This window comes from Ictidomys tridecemlineatus, chromosome 3, assembly GCF_052094955.1.
Source record: "Ictidomys tridecemlineatus isolate mIctTri1 chromosome 3, mIctTri1.hap1, whole genome shotgun sequence".
NCBI lineage: Eukaryota > Metazoa > Chordata > Mammalia > Rodentia > Sciuridae > Ictidomys > Ictidomys tridecemlineatus.
Genome location: NC_135479.1, coordinates 33,118,950 through 33,123,791, shown reverse-complemented (window position 1 = coordinate 33,123,791; position 4,842 = coordinate 33,118,950). Strand labels below are relative to the sequence as shown.

The window sequence follows — 4,842 nt, the reverse complement described above, 5'->3', positions numbered from 1 at the left end:
GTCCCCATGGCTGATCCAATAACGACAAGGTTTTCAGAAAAAGGAAAAAGAAGTTTCATTGATTTGATAGCAAATGGGAAAAACAGCACACTCAAGTCTCAGAGGCAGCAATTCTAAATGCCAGAGGAAAACAGAAAGCTTTTAACGTGGAAAATAAAAGGTCTAGGCTCTTGAGACATGATTTATATACAGATGGTCGCTTCTACAGTCACTTCTTAGATCTGCTGGTAAGCGCTCCCAAATCAAGATTTCTTCATTCCTCTGGTCAATGAACCAAAGGACACCCAATAAACCCAGCCTAGGACAGGAAGAATGTTAATCTTGTTTTTCCTGTGGTTAGGGAGGGGAAGAGGGAGGGGGAAGGAAAAAAGAAAAGAGATAGAAGCTTGTCATGTTTTGGGTGTTTTTTGTTTTTTGGGTTTTTTTTGGTATCAGGGACTGAACCAAGGGACGTTTAAACACTGAGTCACATCCCCGGCCCTTTTTATTTTTTTCATATTTTTTAGTTATAGGTGGACACAATATTTTTATGTGGTGCTGTGGAATTTTTTTAAAATATCTGTATTTTTTAAATATTTATTTTTTAGTTTTAAGTGGACACAATATCTTTATTTTACATTTATGTGGTGCTGAGGATCGAACTCAGGGCCTCACGCATGCTAGGCGAGCACTCTACCACTGAGCCACAACTCCAGCCCCCTTTTTATTTTTTATTTTGAGACAGGGTCTCACTGAGTTACTTAAGACCTCCCTAAATGGCGAAGGCTGGACTCAAACTTGTGATCTTCCTACCTCAGTCTCCTGAGCTGCTGGGATTACAGGCCTGTGCCACCAGGCCTGGAGAAACACGTCAGTTTTAAAATAAGCCACCCGAGGTGGAGCAGCAAGGTGTTTATTTATTTAGGTACTGAGGATTAAGCCCAGGGGCTTTCTACCACTAAGTTACATCCCTACATCATCAGCCCTTTTTATTTTTTATTTTGAGACAGGGTCTCACTAAATTGCCAAAGCTGGCCCTGAACTTGCAATCCTCCCACCTCAGCCTCCTGAGTCTCTGGGATCACAGGAGTGCAGCACCATGCTGGCTAAGGTTTACATTTAAAGCACAGACCCCCAATTCATGAAAGGGACCCCCATTACAAGTCTTTTTCATTTTAGCCATTTAAAGCAACTTTTGCTGGGCCCAGTGGTGTGACCTATGATCCTAGCAATTCCGGAGGCTGAGACAGAATGATGGCAAGTCTGACCCAGCCTTAATCACTTAGCAAGAAACCTGTCTCAAAATAAAAAATAAAAAGGACTGGGGATGTAGCTCAGTGGTAAAGTGCTCCTGGGTTCAATCTCTAGTGAAAAAAAAAAACTAATAAATAAAATTAAGTGACAAAGAACTGAAGGAATGTATCTTACTTGAGACACTTTGCTTGAGGAAGAGAGGGACAAAGGCCCCAAGTGGCTGGAACTGAGTAAACAACAGGAAGAATGACAAAAGAAATGAGAGAAGTGGGGAATGGCACAAAGGGTGAGATCAGCCATCACCAGGCTCTTGGCTTTTTTTTTTTTTTTTTAAGAGAGAGTGAGAGAGGAGAGAGAGAGAATTTTTAATATTTATTTTTTAGTTTTCGGCGGACACAACATCTTTGTTTGTATGTGGTGCTGAGGATCGAACCCGGGCTGCACGCATGCCAGGCGAGTGCGCTACCTCTTGAGCCACATCCCCAGCCCAGACCCTTGGCTTTTAAGTGGAAGAAGAGGAAATCACTAAAGACCTTTCTATAGAGGAGAGGGCTTGGGTTTCTAACTGGACCCTTTGGGCTGTTTCATTGAGAACAGACTAAAGAAGGGAAGAAGCTGGGAGAAATTTTGCAGTGATCTAGGAGGGAGAGGATTTGGGCTTGGGTCAAATTGTGGCATTGGGGAAGGACGATCTGATTTTGGATACATTTTGAAGGGAGAGCTGACAGTTCTTTGATGCAGTCGGGGCATAAGAAAAGGAGAGTATCAAGCATGATCTGTGTTTTCAGACTTGAGCAGGATGGGATTGAACCCAGGTCATCTATAAACTTTTGGGGACAATTGGTTCACACAAGAAGATCCAGCAGAAATTGCCCCTTCAAACCACAATCCAGGAACATCGACTTTGGACACTGTTCCATGTGACATAGCTTTCTTGAAACAGCCTTGAGCCTACTTATACCTGTCATTTCTCAGCAGGTTTCAGTGGCACATGCCTGTAATCCCAGCCCTTCCAGAGGTTGAGGCAGGAGAATCACATATCTAGGCCAGCCTGGGCAACCTTAGTGCATTCCTATAATCCCAGTGATTTGGGAGGCTGAGGCAAGAGGACCACAAGTTTGAGGCCAGCTATGGCAATTTAGTAAGACCCTATCTCAAAAAGAGTGATGGTGGAGTGCACCATGCCAGGATGTAGCTCAGTAGTAGAGTGCTTCTGGGTTCAATCCAAATACCACAAGGAAAAAAAAAAAAGTCCTTTTACTTGGGTACATGGTGCATACCTGAGTCCCAGTTACTCGGGAGGCTAAGGTAGGAGAATCATTTGAGCTAAAAGTTCAAAACCAGCCTTGACAACATAAAAAAGACTTCCTCTAAAGAAAAGAAAAAAGTCATTTTTATACTGGATGAATGGGAACTGACAAAGAGGGGCTTTGTTGACAGATCTCCCGCATGAGTTCTACCCATTTTCCAAATCCCCATGACCCGTTGCTTCACCTCAAAAACAAAGCCATTTCAAAAGCAGAGAATCAAAAGGTGTGAAAGAGGTCAGGAATCTAGGTCAGAAAAAGCTAAGCTTTCTCATATAAAAAGAGAACAAAGTTATCTGCAATGCTCAGTGGAGGTGCCCAGCGCTCTAAGGGCTCAGAGATGACCCAGACAGTAAACAAAAGTACTGCTTTTACTTCCCAGTGTGTGCCAGGGCTAACCTATCCTGGTCAATAAAGAGTTTAACACTAAAATTAAATATGCAGCTGGGATGTGGCTCAGTGGTCAAGAGCCCCTAGATTCAATGCCCAGCACACACACACACACACACACACACACACACACACACACACAAAAAAAAAAATTGAATATGCAAAACAAAGCTGTTTCACTTTCTCAGAGAATTATTTGAAATGCTTGAGTCAGTTTTCCTACATAGTAACTATAAAATTCCATGGATTTCTGCCTTGAGATGAGGATGAAAAAGAGTCTGCTATAATTTGTGTCACCGTACTCTGAAAAAAATAAGTCAAATGCTTTCAAGAAGCAGAAAGAGATAATCATCAGAAAGCAATGCTAGAAATGAAGGCATGTAACAGCAGCGTCTTCCACTTTTTTTTTTTTTTTTTTTTTTTTGTGGTACTGGGGATTGAGCCCAGGGGTGATTGACCACTGAACTACATCCTCAGCCTTTTTTATTTATTTTGACACAAGGCCTCACTAAGTTGTTGAGGGTCTCCCTAAATTGCTGAGGCTGGACTTTGTGCCATCCTTCTGCCTCAGCTTCCTGAGTTCCTGGGATTGTAGGATCGATCCCAGGTATATGCCACCACACCCAGCTCCTACTGGTTTTTCATGGTGACAACTAATGGCCCCTACCTTCAAGCCCCAGGCCAGGATTGAGGGTGAAATTTGAGAATGCAACAGGTTCTCAGGTAATCCAATCATTCATATGACTAACTCATAGCCTAGTCCTTGTCTCCAGGTCCTAATTAACAAACCAATCAGTCCTTTTTGTCAGGGATTGTGTAACTATGGCTCAGGCCAAATCCAACCTGTTTTGTAAGAATGGATTTTACATTTTTTTAGATGGTTAAAATCCTTCAAAACCTGGGCATGAGGGGCTGGGGATGTGGCTCAAGCGGTAGCGTGCTTGCCTGGCATGCGTGCGGCCCGGATTCGTTCCTCAGCACCACATACCAACAAAGATGTTGTGTCCGCCAAAAACTAAAGAATAAATATTAAAATTCTTAAAAAAAAAAAAAAAAAAAACCTGGGCATGAGGGTACTGCAGCCAGGTTCAATAGTGCTCGCCTGTGATCCCAGCAGCTTGGGAGACTGAGGCAGAAGGATGGCAAGTTCAAAGCCAGCCTCAGCAATTTAGCAAGTCCCTAACAATTTAACAAGACCCTGTCTCAAAATAAAAAAAATAAAATTAAAAAGGGTTGGGGATATGGTTCAGGGGTTAAGTGCCTCTGGGCTCAATCCTTGGTACCAAAATGAAACAACGAAAAAGATGGGCATAGTGGTACTGTAATGTCAGCTCCTCAGGAGACTGAGGCAGGCGAATCACCAGTGTATATTCAATTTGGGCAACTTCTTCTTCTTTTTTTTTAAAGTCTTTCTTTCTTTCTTTTTTTTTTTTTTTTTAAGAGAGAGATTTTTTTTTTAAATATTTACTTTCCAGTTTTCGGTAGGCACAACATCTTTTCTTTATTTGTATGTGATGCTGAGGATTGAACCCAAAACAACGTGCATGCCAGCCGAGCGCGCTACCCCTTGAGCCACATCCCCAGTCCTGGGCAACTTCTTAATGAGATCCTGTCTCAGAATAAAATTTAAAAGGCTGGGGATGTAGTAAAGGGCTCGCTTAGCACATGTGAGGCCCTGAGTTCAACCTCCAGTTTTGCAAAAATAAATAAACAATAAATAAGAAAGAGAGAAAAGAAAGAGAAAAATTAAGTCATCAAAAAAAGGGGATATAACTCAGTTGGTAGAGTACTTGCCTTGAATTCACAAGGCCCTGGGTTCAATCTCCAGCACCAAAATAAAAGAAGAAGGAGAAGAAGAAGATGAAGATTTTTGACACATAAAAATTAAGACAAAATGTGAGGCTGGGGTTGT

General features: G+C 42.1%; 1 non-coding gene across 1 annotated transcript; it reads right to left on the bottom strand.

The window, feature by feature from the left end:
• Window positions 1-621: 621 nt before the first annotated feature.
• Window positions 622-694, bottom strand: Trnaa-agc (transfer RNA alanine (anticodon AGC)). The gene has a single exon. It is a non-coding gene; the product is annotated as a tRNA-Ala (tRNA).
• Between the last annotated feature and the right edge of the window lie 4,148 nt (window positions 695-4,842).